Source organism: Agelaius phoeniceus, chromosome 13 (genome assembly GCF_051311805.1).
Source record: "Agelaius phoeniceus isolate bAgePho1 chromosome 13, bAgePho1.hap1, whole genome shotgun sequence".
Classification (NCBI taxonomy): domain Eukaryota; kingdom Metazoa; phylum Chordata; class Aves; order Passeriformes; family Icteridae; genus Agelaius; species Agelaius phoeniceus.
The window spans coordinates 8,898,485-8,916,735 of record NC_135277.1 but is presented as its reverse complement, the minus strand read 5'-3'; the positions used below and the strand labels follow the sequence as shown (position 1 = coordinate 8,916,735).

The following is an 18,251-nucleotide window of genomic DNA, read 5'->3' as shown; positions in this document are numbered from 1 at the left end:
GCTGGACTTACATGAATACTGCAAAAATTTGAATATTATGCTGCCTGAATGATTGAGGATTTTTTGCCCCACCTTAGTCTTTCTCTTGAGGTATATTTACACATATCAGACTCTAAGTGTATGGTTTCTCTGGAAGGTGGCTTTCAAAACTGCTTCATCTTCATTTTAAAGTCCCTTATTTTTCTTCTCCCTTATAACATTTTCATTCATCCAGCTCTGGATCAGAAACAATACCATGTGATTTACAATCGAGTATGACATAAATAGTTGAAGCTGTAAGAGCAGCATGTAGTAAACAAACAGACTGTAGGCAGTAATATATTTGAATACAGGATTTTTATGCATGAATAATCCATGAGTTTATAAAAATCAGTCTGTTTATAGATAATTTAGGAATAGAAGAATGCTTTTATTCATGAAATGACTTATCTTCTCCAGCTTAACAAAGAGTTCCATGAAATGTAAGAAAAGAAGAGTTGTGACCTACGGATTTGCCAAACTTAGCTGTTATTTCAGAAGATAAAAGTGTGCATCCATAAGGACAAGGCCTGCAAATGGAGAGTGTATTTCAGCACACTGCCTTAATGCTGATTTCTGCACTGGTACCAAAGCCGCAGGTGAGCATCCTTGAACACCCTCAAACATCCTCCTGCAGCTGCAGCTCAGCTGAGTGAAAATATTATTGTTTCCTGCTACTCCTTTCCCCAGCCTGGACATTAAAGCCCTTTTGTAGCTGCTGGAGGAGCTCCATTTTTGACAAAGCAAATGGATTGGCAAAATGATGTTATTTATTTAGGAGGGGAGGTCTGTGAGCAGCTCCTAGAAGATCTGCAGGGACAGTTACAACTGGAATAAGGGAGTGATGTGTGTCCATGCCCTGGTTCTCCCTCTGGCCTGGTAATTTAAGTGTTGCCATGCCAAGTAAATCATCAGTAAGAGGAGAAATAGCAGGATGTGCATCCTGGCACAGACCATAGCCCTGCTTAGAGCTGCCCTTGGAGTGCCTGGGCAATCAGGGCAGAGTGCAGGAAGGCCAACATCTGTCAGTCTAGCCTGAAAGAATGCAGGTGCTTCAGAAATAATGACTGTGACATTTCTGAGCCTTTCACTTCATTGTTTTTCTCCAGCCAAAGGTATCTGTTGAGTTTGAACTAAATTGTACATACAGTTTATCACTATTTTTAAAATCATTTTTATACTTAAGAAACTCATTTCCTTGTCCAAAGAGAGTCCATCAGCTCCCTTCTCATCTGACCTCTTTTTCTGCTTCTGATGCAAGTTTCTTTAATGGTGTATCATAAGATCTTTATGCCTTTCACCTTAGTTCTCTTCTGTTTAGAAACAGCACATGCAAAGAAGGAGGCTCTATTAGGATAAAATAATATCTTAGAGTGCTTGCAATTAGAAAGTGGAAATAGTAAAAGCTAGTTTTAAAATGCTTACAAAGAAAACAATTTGAAATGGGAAATCAGAAAGGGACTGTGTAGAGAAAATGATGAAGGGATTAGGAGAGTGTGGTGGTATTTCAAACTGAGGTTCCTTACATGTACTTAATTAGGAGCCAATAAAGTAGGATTTAAATATACATAAACTAGACACAGTAGAAACTTGTTAATTTGCACTCTAATAATTTGCAGATTTTATAATTTGTGAAAAGAAAAAAAATTAAAGCTTCCTGCTGCCTTGCAGCAATGGTTTAAACCAGAGGCAATAGTGAAAAAGCCTATTATTAACACTTTGTTTCTTTGACAAGTATACTGGAAAGCAATGGCTACACTTGTGATTGTGTTGTAAGAGATTAACCACTGGATCATAGTAATTAATACACCATAAAATGCACTTTATTCCTACTCTTTCAGACAGCAGACTGTAACTCTCTAAGATTTTCATTGATTTGGAGCTGGCCATAAATAAGCACAAGTCAGAAATGCAATGATTTGCAATAACTCTCAGGCATTAAAATCACAAATCAACACCACCAGCATGGAAGCTTTTGAACACATGCCTGGAAATTCCTAATTATTGTTGGAATCTTGTCCTTCAGGAGGTTTTGTCAGCCATGGAGGGTGGCAGGAGGGTGCTGCTGCTGCTGCTGCAGGTCCCTGTGTCTGCAGGGCTGGGTCCCAGAGCTCACACCTCAGCACAGGAGAAGGAACCAAGAATGGTCTGGTTTAGGCTGATGTGGATTTTTCTAAGGCGAATCCTGATGGGCCAGCTCCTGCCCATTATTATTAATTAATTAATGAATGTAGGTCTGATTTTATTGCCCTCTCATTTGTGCAACAGATCACAATGTTCAGGGATATTGTTCAGGTGTCTTTTCCTTTTTATTTATTTGCATAGAAGGTAAATTAAGTTTGATGTTATTCTGTGCTTGAACATGTTTGACCGATTTTTCAGCCACTTTTAACCTGTTATATGCAATATTTTACAATGAGGTTGTTCACATAGAGTCTAGGAAATAAACCATAGAGAATTTCCAAACATATTTAATACATTTAATTCATTAATTTTGTAAATAGGTTGAGATGTTAAATATGGTTTTATTTCTGAAATATTAGATATGCTGAGAAAATGCTTGCATTGCATCTCATTGGCAAAACCTCCAAACAATAAACATTCAGTGTTTGAGCCAGCCAGGTGTTTCAGGGTTTGACCAAGCCCAAATCCTCCACAAAAGGATCTATTTTTCAGCATTGGTATTTTAAGGAAATGTTGGTTTCTGCAGAGCTGAGGCTCTAGCAAGAAATCAATAGACAGTGGTGAGTGCAGTGCTCACCTTTCAGAGGGTCTGTACTTCCAAACATCTCTCATGTAAGGCTTTTGCCAAGGCTCATTTAAGCAGAAGTTGTTTTCCTGGTTTTTTAAGAACATTTTTCCCCTGAATGTAGTGAGATCATCATGTCAATAAGTTTTCTCCTGCTTCTGTTGCAAGTGGTCCTGTTTTCTCACTATCCCACTTTGCCTTTTTGTCCCAAGGTCTGGAGGAAATCTGTCCAGGATGAGACAGAAGGACCCTTTGGGCAATGGAGGAATCCCCAAGAAAAGCAGTGGAATTTGCTGCATTAGTCCCTGGCCAAAAGGAGATGAGCAGAAACATTCTGCTGGCAGGAATATGCTCAAGGACGTAATTAGCAACAGTGATAAAAGAACAGACATGGAAACATGAAATTAAATGAGCTAAGTATGCAAACCTGCTCTTGCAGTGGGTCACTCAGTGATTTTTAAAACAAATGTGAGAGGGCACTATCAGCTTAATTCCTAATTTTATATTCATCTGCTGGTCCTTACAGCGAACACTCTTGCCTCTGTTTTCAAAAATCCCATATCTGTGTCAGATTGGCCCCATGAGGGTGTGGGGGCCTTGGTGCCCAAGGATTTTGTCTCTCCTGGCAGTGCTGCCTTCAACAGGTGAGTGGGGGCTTGTGTCCCTGCTGGGGCAGTCTGGGTCACCTGGGCATCAATTTTCTGAGCTTCCCCCTTAGATGAAGCCAGGATTCATGCTTTAGTTTCACATCACAGCTCACAAAGCAGTTTATCTTTTATGGATTTTTCTAGTGTAGTTTTTCAGCCGATTTTTTAAAATTGAAATTTATAGTTGAGCTTATCTTTGAAAAAACTGCTTTGAATTCTTCATGGTAGTCAAGATGTTTTTCAGCATTTCTTTAACCGTTTTTAAATTGATTTGCCTCACTAGTAAATATCAGTAATTTAAGATTTATGATTTTCTTCTTCATATAAATATTTCCCCTAGGATTAAGCTTGAGATAAATTCCTTCATGTTGCTGCCCACTACTTGCATTCATGGATAAATTAAACTGTCTGGTTCCTTGTCACTGATTTTTCAAATGTTAGTAATTAAAATTGCAGAAGCATTTTTAATGCCGAAGATTAAACAGATGTTGGGGTATATATTAGGTTTTGACAAAGGTTTGGCAGGTAAAGTTTAAAGTAAGAATGGCTTTTTTATATTATTTATTTTTAATTTTAGCTTTCCTGGCCTTTCAAGTGTGCTCAGAAGCGAGATGGATTGTTATAATGCTTGCCACAGTTTATTCTCATGCATCCCTGAAACAGGAACATGTGAGATGAGGAGCTCTTCATCTGGAGGGATGTGTGTAATGGCTGATATCAAAAGCTGTTCACCCATCCTCAGTGATTACAACCCCCTGAGAGCTGTTCCCCAGTTCATGATACCAGCTGAGATCACTCTCTTCCTGCTCTGATCTGGCTGCTATTTTGTCTGTACTGACCCTGGAGCTCATTCCTTACACTGATGAATGTCTTCATGTGGTCCTGCCCCTGCTTCTCCTGCGCTGTTACCTTGTGAGTGATTTCTCATCATTGCAGCAGGTTTTTGGGAAGACACATGGCCTGCTCTGTCCTGCCAGACACAATCCTCAGGGTCCCAGGAGCTGGAGGGCAGCCAGGCAATATTCTGCAGCTGCTTTGTGAAATCCCAGGGGCGCAGACCTCAGTGATGTTGGACTCGCACATGACCAGATGTCGAGAATTCTTACCAAGCACATCCTGAGCTTCAAAATGTTCACAAATTCTTGGGAATAATGGTGCATCCTACCTAAAGGGTTCTGCTTTAATGTGTGCTCTATCTCCAGTTCAGACTCCCTGTCCCATACAAGTTTAGAAGGAAAAAAAAAAATCTGTAAATCATCTTGTACTCAACTAAATACAGGCCAAGACTCGTCCTGGTGTAAGAATAGAGCTAAACAAAAGCTGGTTTCATGTATTTCTAGCTGTTTGAGGTATTGTCCACATACTGAAGTGTTTGCTCTTTCCACACCCCTCCATACCAATTGCCACACAAGGACTGGCAAATTGCTGATCTAATTCCATGAAATATCATGTGGTGGCTTCTCCACCCTTGGGGAATTCTCCTAGAAAGTCAAAGCTGGTCTGGAAATTATTTTTTGCTGTTGGAATAATTTAAAGGAACTGCCTCCCAGCACTGAGTGGAGCCTGTTGTGCCTGACAGATGTTTGCAGTCCTGCCTCAGAGCTGCATGAGCTCACATCTGAGCCTTCTCCTGACACAGCACATCTGAGAGGGGTCCTTTGCTGAGTGCCATTTGCTTTTCCACCCAATTTAGCTGATGTGCTGAGTGTTGTGTGCAGGGATATCCTCCAGCCAGCACCCAGGGCTCTGAGGGATCTCTCAGAGCGTGCTGTGCTTGTCTCCTCCCAGGAGCCTCCTCATCTGAGTACTGTGAATAACACAGAGCATGTCCTCAATTCTGTGTGCTCTAGTGGAAGTGGCAGGTTCCTGAGGTGGAAGGTAGGATGACTTAGACATTGTCTGGAAGTGGAGAGGTGAAACCTGCTGTGTTCTTCTGGGAGCTTTTTCAGCTTGGTTTATCTGTTTGTGCTCCTGCTCTTTGTCTTCTTTCTCTGACTATTGGGTCTTTGTAACAGGGGATTTTTTTTTTTTCCTATTTATAGTAAACCTGAGAGGTGAACCTGTCCTCCATTGGAGCCTGTGGGATTTTGCCCACTGCAATGAAAACAATTGAAAAGGGCACTGTAAGGAACACTATGCTGTAAAAATAATTTGCTTGCTGTTGTCAGCTTTGTACTTCTCATTGGTGATTAAAAAGTTAGTTTCTGGTTTGATATCAAAGTTAAACTTAGCAAAATCCAATTTTTCTCTGTGATTTTACCTTTTTCCTTTTTCAATGTTCTTTACAGTGCCCTACAAATACATCCTGTCTTTCATTAAGTGTTCCACTGGCTTGCTGAGCATTGCAGAAGAGGTACAGGATTGCCTCAGGTGAGTTTTAGTAGCCAGGGTGTGGAAGTTTACTTGAGAGTCTGAAAAACTAGAAGAGTTTGACTTAATGCTTTTTATTAGAATTTTGCTTTCTTGCAAAAAGTAGGATTTTGTTTGTTTTCCTTGCTTAGTGAAGGAAGGTCTCTGAAGTAAATGTGATGTGTTTTTCTTCAGTCAGGATTTAGCTCTAGGAAAAATGAGCTTCTCCCTGTTTCACTGCCACTCTCGTCTTGAGGGATCTGTGTCTAACCAGAAATGTCAATACCTGCTTGCTTCCCCAGCTTAATTTCTGAAAAGCTTGGAAAGTAATTTCCTTCTCATTGAGAACTTGGGATGTTGTATTATTTCTTAGATTAAAACAGCATCTGCAGCTATATGAGCCAAAGTTCTACAGCGTTTCAGTTTCATCTCTTAGTAGACCATAGCCCTGTTTTAGGAATCAGTCACCTGTCTCCCCCATTCACACTGGGATGTAACAAGCATTTGGTCTCTCTCAGGTCTGTCTGTCTGTCAGTAACATACCCATGCAGCTGCTCCTTGTGCCTCCTCTGATCCCTGAGTCCATCCATCCTGGCAAAGCGTGTTAGTGTGTCACTACTGGTGAATGACACTTTCCTTTTTCACAGTCTGTGCCTCTCCCTATTTATCATTCATTTTGCCTCATGTTAACTGGGTATCCTCAGCATCACCTCTTCTGCCTTTTTCTCTTTTTTTATTTGCTGGTTATGGACTATCCCAACTAATTTCATTCCTTATTACTGCTGCTGTATTTATTGATGGATGGCTCATTTCATTCCAAGCCACATAATCTGCACTCCTTCCTTTGCTGAAACTTGAAAAATGCACTTGGAGAAATATTTGTGGATAGGACATTTTGTGCACTTCAGGCCAAATTAGAGACACAAATCTCATCATCTTTATTAGGGTGTGCATCTAATGTTTCACACAGCACTGGGGAAATTTATCTCCCTGCCTCTGTTTCTCAATTAGGTCACAAATTATCCCTGATTATATTATGGTTACTGACACATCAGTGCTGCTTTTTATTTTATCCTACCTTTCTTTTTAAGAGCTCTCATGCTCTCTCTTGCAGGTAAGCCAATTAATGGTTCTACTGCTTGCAATGCAGTGATAAAATCCTCGCTGCCTGCAGTGGGCAGAGGATCAATCCTCATTTCTCCCTGTCCTGATGTCCTTTTTCCCCACCTGGTGTTGGAGTGCTGAGTGTCTTGTTTGGCACAGTGGGTGGGGCATGGGCACGTCTGTGGTTTCTGGAATTGCTGCCAATGCAGTTGTCACATGCTGCTACTAAATATTGCATTTCTGTGGGTTTGGAAAATCAAAACAACCACCTTCTCACAGTCTCCCAACTGCAGTTCTTTCTGTCAAGTCAATGAAAGTTTTTGAGATTTTGCTGCTTTATTTTTATGTCATAACCTAATTCCAAAATAATCAACTGCATCTAGCCAGTACAGCTGTAATATAGTATATGCAGATATCTCTACTGCAGACTTTAAAATTTAAATGATAAAAAATGAGTAATGGTGCTCAAAGAGTAATGCATGTGAAGTCAAGCACTCATGGATAGGAAGGATCAGGATTAAAATTCCCACTTACAGGCACCTTCTAGGATTTTCAGAAGGGTCTAACCAGGTGAGGTATGTAGTTTCCACAGGAATGTATGAAACATGGTCTAAACCATTATGTACTCTTGAAAATGCACCTATTGATCTGTATTTTTTGATATCTGTTTAATTTCAGAAGTAATCCTGGTAGGTGGGAAGTCTGTACGTAACCAAAAGTCAATGGGATTTAGCCATTAGTGGTTTTGTATTGATATTAAGCCCTATACACGTATAGGAAAAAAAAACAATTCTGAAATACTAGGCCACTTGTCAGAAAAGAGGGACTTCCTTGGATGTTTAGGGGATTTCCTTTAGAACATGTCTGGAAAAGGTCAGTTGGAGTGAATTAAAATATATAAAGTTTTAAATTGTTGACAGAAGTGAGGCCATTAATGCAAAAACTATCCAGTATATGAAGTTCTTAAAACATAAAAAGCAAGTATGTTTTGCTTTTGAATGATTAATCTTAATCCAAGTTTTTTTTTTCAGGTTAAGCATGAATTTTCTTTTTCAGTACTGTGCCAAGTTTTTACTCTTTGAAGATATCATTAAAAACACCTCAGAGTTCCTCTGCCTCAAACAATGTTGTTTTCAGGAATTGCTTGAAGGTAAGCAGTAATGTAACTTGGTGTTATAAGGTGAATAATTAGGAAATGAGAAAAGAGATGAATTAGTGTGCTGACCATGAAATTAGCATTCTGATAATTGTTTGGTTTGTAATTATATTGGGTTTAATCTAACAATAATACTAAGAAATTGTGGGGTTTAAAACCATCCTTTGTTTGGGGGAAATTTTAATTTCTTTAAAACAATTCATTTGCATCTAAGTTTTTTTTTTTCCTTTGCTAAACCTTGAATGAGCAGTTTATACAAGCAGATACATTAACCTAGAGGATAATTCCATTTCAAGAGGAAGAATGAAGGACAAAATTGAATGTGCACCGTTCCTAAGGTAATGGTAGCACAATGTACCAAAGTGCTTTGCTATTGTAGTCTCATCAACACTGAGCTGCTCACAATTCTTTGGGATGTAGATCACTTCTAAGGTGTGAAAGGTGGTAACTACTCTCCATATTTTACTACTGATGGACCTCTCAAATGAGAGGTGTGTGCTGGCATCTCCATGCTTTGAAGATTTATAGACCTCAAATACTGAGAAAAAGAGACTAACCTTGAAATTCCTGTACCAAAATTCCCTTTTCTTGCACTATTGCTTTGCTGAAGATATTAACTTGTGGAAAATCCTATAAAGGAAGAAAATATTCCTTGGGTTATTATAAATTTAAGTCTCATGCCAGATAATTCCTAGTGAAACATTACTGAGGTGACTCCTATGTTCCAAGGAACAACTTCTAATGAGTGTGAAGTAGACAAACTGCAGCCTTAATGTTGTATATTTTCCCTCTATCAGAGTATTTCTGATTCTGAACTGTTGCTGAAATTAAGATTCTGACCAACTTTCATTGTAATTTATGGCATTTAGGAACAGAAATACTTTTAGCAATTTGACAAGTGCAATTTTCCCTAGAATGTTCTGCAGTCATCAGAATGCCAGCAATTTGTTGAACTTAAATGAGTGCAATCACATACAAAACTTTTCTCTGGTAATTTCAGAAGACAGCTTTGTAGAGTTTTGCTCTCCTTCTTCTCTTATTTTTATGTAGGTGCTGACAACAGGAGATGCTGGGGTATTCCAGCAGCAGGGGTCTAGAGGAACAAGGGATTAGTCTGATTTAGATGTGAAAAGATTGTCCTCCATGCTTTCTGTAGTTAGACCTCTTTTTCCATTACTGCATATTGGTTATTTGTGCAAAAGGGAACATTCCAGTAGAATATATTACAGAAGTCTGGACTAAAATAGTCTGAATATAGCAAAGGAGGGACACTCTGGTTCCTGTTTAGACCAAATCTAAGTTGGACTTTGTGCTGAAATTAACGTTGTCATGACAAAATCTGGGCAGGACCTGAGATTGTCCTTTCAAAATTGATAGACTACAAAAAACCTTGATCAACTTTGCATGCTAGAGAGAACAAAACAAGGACAAGTAGAAAAAGAGCAAAGTTTTTTGTTCCTTGCATTTTATGTTTTCTATATAAGATACTGCCAACAAAACAAACTAATATATTTGATTACATATAATCTGAAAAGGCTGATTGACTTGCCTGGAAATCTTCAGGAATCCTTAGTCCTGGAAACAAAGACTCCAATCCTTTTATTTCTGGATGCCCTTCCCCATTGGTAAACAGAGGGAAATTATCATTTTCAGAACAAATTCACAATTTAAAAATGAAACTACACTGTTTGTACTGAAAAAAATCACAATTTTTCATTAGGAATTAAATAGTGCTTAAATTAATATAGTGACATCCATAAACATTAAGGTGATACTGCTTGGTTATAGAAAGCAGATGATTCAATCCACTCAGTGAGAAACACAAAGGGAAAATGCTCTAATACTTTAGGTGAATTACAAGTGTTTTTACTAGTCCTGTAAAGGGTGATATCTCCCTCTCTATATGTATATATATGATGTATAAAATGTCATTCTTCCTGTAAGCAGCTTGCTTTTGGTAAAGGCTGTTTCCCACTAATCTCATTTTGAATCATCTTTGTTTTCTAGAGCTTCCTAAAACTCAGCTGATTTTTGGCAGTTGCTGTTTACAACCATGGTAAAAGTATTTCAAAGTGATTGACAGGAAGCAGAACAGATCTCACTGGATTTTGTTACACTGCTCAAAAAAGCCTTACTGCAATTCTGGCCTCTTGTGTAGTGGATGTGTAACACAGCAAGACAAAAACCCACCAATCTTTTGTTAAATGTGTTTTAAAGACTCTTGTTGCATGATGCAGGATTGAGTATGGTGGATACTGTGGGTAACAGCCAACACTGCTTGCACAATGAACCTTTTTATATTGTACAATTTATAGTTCTGTTGATCCAGCTCATTGCAGCTTTTCTTCCATACAAAACTAACTTTTGGGTTCAAATGTTCACCCTGATGTCAAGGTCTGATATTTTTACTTCGCCTTTTCTCTAATTTTATTGATTTTTCTAGGCTAAGCATTCCATAAATTAGTTATAGTAAGAAGGCATATTGTGGAATGTGATATAATTGGCAACTGATTGTTGATGTAGGAGATTTATGTTGGCCTTATAGTAATAGTTTCTCATAATTGGAAACATATGTGATTTTTAGTGTCTAGACTTGGGAACTTTCCCAGGGAGGAGTTCCAGGTGGTTATCTAAGCATAATAGGCCAAATGGCTACTTAAAGGCTGCAGGCAGACATGGGAAATATGTAAATGTTGCTAGCAAATGTAAGTATTTCATAATTTGACATTTATAAATTGTACTATATCAGTTTACATCTGATGGTTTGACCAGCTGATTTCATGTTAAAGCCTGAAATTTGCTTTCTCACTGAAATAGTATAAAATACACTTCAGAAGTTCTTGATATATCTGGAGGACAAAAACTTTTATCTATCCTGTGCCTAATTTAGTTGCATTGATATATGAATGTTTAACTTGAAATAGCAAATAGTTACACATGTATAGAATGAAATTTGGTTTGGTACAGTTAAGTTACCTGGCACCCTGAGCTTTGTCTTTGTTTGTAGTAGTCTGATCTCTGGAAGGACCTCAGAGAGGAAACATGTCTGGAAGTTGTACAGCCTACTAAAACATGTTGTGATTTGATATTTCCTTGATCCCAGTTTGCCTTGAACATGCTCTGCACGTTAAAACATCCCTGGAGAAGGCAAGCACAGTTGGCTATCCCAGCATGAATACTCTGCAAATATTGTTCTGGGACCTGCACAGCCTGTGACTCACAATGAATATTTTCAGCTCTGGTTCTGACTGTACAATAGGAAATTGAGGGAATAGAAAAGAATATAAGTGGGGGCCTAACACTGGATGACTTGATCATTGTGGCTTGCACAGAGAACACGGAAGGGCTGTGCTAAAGATGTGAAAAGTGCTCTCAATTCAGTTTTCATGTGCCAGATGGTTGTTTCTTGTTGTGTTTTTTTTTAATCCTACCTGTTAAGATAGCAAAGAATGACATACATTATCTGGCTCTGCAGCCAAGTGTGTGGTCCAAATTATTTTCACAGAATGCCTGACAAAGTCTGCTTGCTTGTCTGCCTGCCTCAATCATTTTTCTCAACTAATGAGAAAAATCTGCCAAGCGTTGTTGGGCTAAGGCACTAATTATTCTCAAACAAATGTTTCAATTTTGCACAAGTTAGGAAGTGTCTCTGTTTTAAATGATTACATGCCAAGATGCCAGAGTAGTTAGACCAGTTTAGTTTGTCAATATGTCTGGAAGTCCCAGAGGACCAAAGAGATGAAATCATTTAAAGCAAATGGGTGTGCAGTTTTAGGTGCTCTTTTAGAAAATATTGCTGCAATACTTTTTTATTTTTTTGTGTACGTTCATTTTTAATGAGAAGTAGTAGGTCTATTTTCCTTCTGGAAAAGTGCATTTCTTGTGATATTCCTGGCTGCATTGGTCCTCAGATTCTCTTGGTTTTGGCAATGAATTAAAGGAAATTTTGTGACTAGTCACCCAAGACTGGCCCATCTAATCCTTTCTCAGATTTTGTGGCCTGCTCATCATCACCCTATTTAAGCAATAAGGAAGTTGGTCTCTGATAGTGACAACATTGGAAAGTATCTCCTTGTAAAACTTTCAGTTGGATTTGGCAGCTGAAGGAAGCTTGAACAATGTGGAGGAAGCTTGAACAATGTGGAGGAAGCTTACAGCTCATTTTCCATGCAATGGTTCCACACTTGGGCCTCAACTCCACACCTCCCTGCTCAGAAGCTGCTGTGAGCTTCCCAAACAGCACTGTCCCACCTGTGATCATGGAGTGTTTAGGTCACATCTATTTGTGCCAAGGTTCAAGGTTCTGATGGCTTGGTGTGTCTCTGGTGAGGTGTGTGCCTCTGCTCAGCCCTGCCTTTGCTGATAGCTACACTTTGGCCATCTGCCTTTCCCACTGTTTGTCCTCATCCCAAAATTGCTTTAAAAGGAGGAGATAGATTGCCAGGCTTAGGGGCTCCTGCTGGGTTTGCCTATGTGTATACCAACAAAAATCAGAGTTTCTAAGAACTGCCTTCATGCCTTTAATTAGGGAGCTGCATCTTTTCAGAGAAAAATGCGTTTTAAAGATGATGAGAAATTCAACAATTACTTTCATCGGGATCATTGGAGAGGTTTACTTGAGCCAGCTTCATAGACGTGTGTTAGTTCAAAATTGTTGGATTAATTTGTTTCTAAAGCCTATATAAAGAGTAAGGGAAAAATTAAAGGATTAAACCACCAGAAAGCAGAACTTGGAGCATTTCATGACTTGATTATTTTCCAGCAGCCACCTGTGCCAAGGAAGAAAATGTGCCTAAATATTGTGGTATTTGTATCTCCTCAAACAGTTACTCATAAAGAGATAAATGGGCAGTAATAATATGTATTTCACTAATAGTTTATGTGTTTTGTTTTTAACACATCCCCTTCTTATTTTGGGGGAAAACATGAAACCTGGTGCCTGGATACTTTCTATCATTAATTGCTTATTACCCTTATCTGTAGCCACTAGCTTAATTGCAATCTGTCTGCTTGGTGCATGGTGTGTGCTTTTTAATATAAACGTTGAGGAATTATTGGTAAAAAGGAGACGTACTGCATAGGAAAACCCACCTGGTCTGAAGGGTTGGGCAGTGCTGGCAGCTCCTGGAAGAGCTGTGTGGCAGCAGAGTGTGCAGATGGATCATCTCAGGCCAAGGCATTGCCAATAAAACATTCCTGGTTCTCAGGAACAGTGCAGGGCAGCAAAAGCTGCACGAGCTGTGAACCCCAGGGTGTTCCTCAAAGTTCAACTCCCACACAGCAAAGAAGGTTTTAAGATAATGGTGTCACATATTTTGAAGGACTTTCCATTTTCCATTTTGTTGCTCTTTTCTTGTTTGGTATTCAATACATTGTTTTTGCTAGATAATTATCTCTTTTGATTTTGAGGTGCTGGCTGTCCTTGGTAAGGCCTAAATCTTACCTGTAATGTCAATTACCTTGATTTACTCAGGGAAAAACACACTCCATGCAAAATTTTGATTGGTTTCTTTTGCTTTTTTGACTTATCTGCTGAGAACTGAAGCAACAGGGAGGGTGTGAACTTGGTTTAGTTGGGGTCTCTGCTCCCAGACCAGTAAAATCCTGGTGGCAGTGAGAATACCAGGACACCCAGTTGTGCCTGGACTGGCAACAAGTCCAGTATCCTCCCTGTGATGCAATTCCTTTGTAGGTGTGTGAGCTTCCCAGGCAGTTCTCCTTCCATTTTAAGGATGTTTTGCACATAAAAGAACTTCCAAGCGTTTTTTGTGTAGCAGAGGATCCCATGTCATACATCAGTTTCATCATATTCGTTCTTGAAATACATTTTATGTGTCTTCACTTAATTTTTAGGAAGTGATAAAGACACAAAAGAGAAAACTAAATGTTAATGTAGTAGTTTCTTGTAATAGATTACTTTTTCTAAAGTGGAATACTCTGAAATCAGCTTACACTGCAAATTAGATGCCTGGAACCCCTTATATTTCCTTATAAGCAAAAGAGATTTTCTGTGGCTGGTTCAACTGTCATTGACACTTTGGCATATTTAGGCTAATTCCAAATGCTAGTCCTTGTAAGTACCACTAATACTTCTCTTTTCATAAAAATGTCCTAATTTACTTGATTTTCCCTTTTTTGCGTGTGTAAAATTGAAGTTTGAGCACAGTGAGTTCAGCTGCATGTGTTTTTACTATATAAACCTTTTTACATCGAAGTTTAGTTTTATGAACAGCCACAGTTTATTCAACTGAAAAGCTGCACTTTCCATCCAAGAACACTTCCTATTTTGTCTATCTACATGTGCTAGTTTGCAAAGTGCAGTTGAGATCTAGTGGGAGTAGCATTCCATTGTAGCTACACAAGTGTTGCATTGTTTGAAAAAGAGAAAATTTTGCTATGTAAACCCTATTGCTGTCCTTTCCCACAACTTGCTGTTACAGTTCTACTTAATTCAGTAGAAATTTAATTGTACTTAATTTTCTCTTTTTTGAAATAATGATTTCTCTGGAATTATAACTCCACCAAGTTAAAAATTTTAAAATATGTGCAGCTGAAATAATGTGGAGGGGGCTTGAAAATTTGTAATTTGTTGCTTCAGTTGGAAGGCTCTCGGCAGCTTGGTAATGTCCCCTATTTGCACCTATTAAGTAACCATAAACAAATTTCTGCCATTGAACTGATTTAATGTGGTTAATAATTTATATCTGAACTTTTGCTTTTATACTGTTTTAATGCAACTTAAAGGATGCCCTGATTGAAAAGATGCTGCTGGGCCTCTGATTTGCTTTATTCTGAGGAGGAAATGTATCAGCACTGCTCAAGAAACCAGTAAATTGTTCTTTCCATGGTGCTTGGGAGGGTGATGAAGTGTCTTCTCGGGGTCTCGCTCTTCAGCTATTTCTCAGTGCATCAGTAACATCTGAGAATTGCATCAAGTAATTTTCCTATGAGAAGGGAGCTTTCCCTTACCCAGGTTAGCCATAAGCTCACCCTGAGGGGCTGGAGCACAGTGAATGTGAGATTTCAGCCTTCAGGTGCAGGATTGCACATCCCACTGGTGATGGGAAAGGGGGGAGACGGAGGAGATTCCAGAGAGAGCCCAGCACTGCACAAGCAGCAGGGATAACTCTCCCTGTGCCCTGGAATATTGGTGCTGCTCCCGTTGTGCTTGGCAGAGAAGCATTCAGCCCCAAGGTTGTAAAGGTTACAGCTCTTCACACAGTGTCACTGTTAGGTAACCCAGCAGGGCACAGCTGTGACCGTGTTCACAGGGGTCTGAGGATGAGGGAAGAGACGAGGATCTGACTCAGTGTTTCAGAAGGCTTGATTTATTATTTTATGATACCTATTATATTAAAACTATACTAAAAGAATAGAAGACAGGATTTCATCAGAAGGCTAGCTAAGAATAGAATAGGAAAGAATGAATAACAAAAGTTTGTGTCTCAGACAGAGAGTCTGAGCCAGCTGGGCTGTGATTGGCCATTAATTAGAAACAACCACATGAGACCAATCACAGATTCACCTGTTGCATCCCAAAGCAGCAGATAACCATTGTTTACATTTTGTTCCTGAGGCCTCTCAGCTTCTCAGGAGGAAAAATCCCAAGATGTCTGTGACATGCAGCTCTTCACACGGTGTCACTGTTAGGTAACCCAGCAGGGCACAGCTGGGGAAAGTGCTCTCTTGACAACCTTGTCAATATATTTTGTCATGTCAGCATTGATTGAACTGCAAACATAACCTGTTGTGCTTTAAGACAACACTTTTGTCTTGCAGAATTAGTGGAGAATTAAATCTGCAGCTTGCTGTAGGTGCTTCATTCTCCTCCAGCAATGGTCCTCCCTGTTTCTTCAGTAGGAAGTCTCTGTGCCCTGAAAAAGGGAGTCACTGATGCACAGGATTTCAGCTGAAAGTGGATTTGGTTGCAATATGTAACTGAGCAGAGGAGGGACAGAGGTTTTAAATTATGGAGTTGATTTTAACAGTTGACACTGGCATTAAATGTTCTATATTTGTAGCTCCTGCTTTAGTGGCTAAAACGGACGTTTTATAGATAGAAAATGTGATCTGAATTCCCCTTGTGGGCTTGGCAGATAGGTTTGAGAGTGATTTCATCTTTTGTGTGTAATTTTCTTTTGGCAAGAATGAGTGCAGGGGGTGGTGGAGAGGTCAATTTGTCTATGTTTATAGGTGCTGACAGGTTTTCCGAGATTTAATTTTAATTCAGCTTGTTTAAAAATTGCATGGCAGTGTTTTTTAAAATACACTATTGCCAGATTTTGTGTTAACTTGTACATGTATACCATCAATTTTGTGACACAAGTTGAATTTATTGATAACCAGTGTGTTACAGTCAGCCAATAGCTAGTTAAATCTGAGCTTTCAAAAGTTCAATCTGTATTTTATAAAGCTATGCATTCCATGGGGTTTATATGTTGCTAAGAGCTAGCTTATGCTTTTAGCAATTAATCCAGTTAGTAAGGTAACTACTCACTTAGTAGAGGATTTTTTGTGAACTTGATATTTAATGGTAGTTTAAAAATTTGGGGGTTTCAGGTGTTTGGAAAAGAGCTGCTTTGAAGGTAGGAAAAGTCGTTGTAAAAGTTCTGGTTATTTCCAAATAAGATCAAATTTGCATGATTGGGAAAAAAAAAGGTTAAAATTAATTATTTATAGCAGCCTGCATTCAAGCATCTTTAACCTCAAATCTTTGCTTGTACCTTCCTTTCTCAAGTAGTGCCTCTCACTCGATCATGAACTCATCAAAACCAAAAATTATGATTAAAAACAGTGCCAGTAGTAGAATGGTTACACTGCAGGGATCATAGCCAGTTAAAATTTGGAATTTCTGAAAAGGGGGGCTAGACTCCTAATCTTAAACATCTCTGGAAAAATTGCAGCCCTGATCTCCACAGGGAAGGAGGGGAAAAACATTGATTCAGAAAACATGTGCTGCACTCCACTGTATAAATCTGGAGCTCAAAAATAAACTTTTTTAGCATGCTCGAAAGTTGTTGCTGACTACTGCCAAGTAGAAAATTTAATGAAGAGTTTAACTTTGTGCAGCCCAAGCCAGCTCTGCAAACACATGCTTTCCTGCTGAGATCAGGATGAATATCCAGCACAGGGTGCAGGAGCCAGACTGTGGAGCAGCCCTGTCTGCATGGATCCCTCCTCTGACTCCGGTTATTGCTGGGGTGGGCACAGTTCCACGGCTGGGATCACTGCAGACAGAGCGTGTGTGCAGAGCTCTGCTCCCAGCTCTGACATGCAGCTTACATTTTCAATTATTTTAGCAAGGCCTCTTGCATCTGCAGGCTCAGCCTGCTTGGTAAATGGACATATTTACCTTCCCAGTTGAAAAATCTTTTTATAGAAGATGTTTTGTGCTCTCCTCGCATATCTTCTAGTGCAGGGTTTTGGAATTCAGCCATAACCATTTTTGAAACAGCCTCTTAATACAAAGAGAGAAAATTAATAGATTGTTTGAAAAGTCATATAATTTTCATTAGTTCTCTTTGAGAAGCTTTTTTCAAATCTAAATTTAGATATTGGATTCAGTATTGATGGGGAAAGGAGTTGAAAACCTGGTTTTGCTTTCAGTCAGAAGCATCCAGCTTTTGTTTAGCCACGTGTGGTGATAAGAGAGGGCTGAGTTTGTGAGGGCAGCACATCAGGCTCTGTGTCAGGGTTTGTGTTTCAGACCAGATCTTTATCCTCCTCCCACGAGGGTCTGGGACTATGGGAAATGAGCTTGCTCTCCTTTGTTTTGGGAGGAGTGAGACTTACATAATGCTGAGCAGCACTAAAGCACAGACCTGTCAAGGCATGTCCAAATCTGGCCACAGCCCTGGGACTGGGGCAGGTCCATAAACAGAGGAAGGAACTGTTTATATGGCAGCCATGTGAGCAGCCATTTCACAAAGTACCATCCCTGCTCTATTCTTTCAGATAAATACCCCTTTCCAAAGTGGCAAACAGGAAAAACATTTTTTTTTTTCAAAAGCTAAACTGGCAAAAGTGCTGCCAAATTGTCTTCCCAAAATTTTGGTGTAATGGGACATGGAGGCTTGGGAAATAGTAAAGAGGACAGTTCTTCTGTCTTTGGAAAACTGAGTGAGAAAGAGCCCAAGAGGTCAGAGCACATATATGGGGAAGAATATGTGCTGGCAATTATTCTGTGAAATTATTACTTTTCTGCCATTTGTAGTAGGGCTACTTCAGG

At 39.3% G+C, this 18,251-nt stretch overlaps 1 protein-coding gene across 1 annotated transcript in view; it reads left to right on the top strand.

Moving 5' to 3' along the window:
• TMC3 (transmembrane channel like 3) overlaps nt 1-18,251 on the top strand; it is a 129,449-nt gene that overhangs the window by 23,496 nt on the left and 87,702 nt on the right. Inside the window, exons 5-12 of the mRNA XM_077185307.1 lie at nt 439-617; nt 2,980-3,184; nt 3,294-3,411; nt 3,992-4,326; nt 5,457-5,610; nt 5,703-5,784; nt 7,924-8,017; nt 8,274-8,361. The gene's annotated coding sequence lies outside the window, so the exon portion shown is untranslated. The remainder of the gene's footprint in view (nt 1-438; nt 618-2,979; nt 3,185-3,293; nt 3,412-3,991; nt 4,327-5,456; nt 5,611-5,702; nt 5,785-7,923; nt 8,018-8,273; nt 8,362-18,251) is intronic.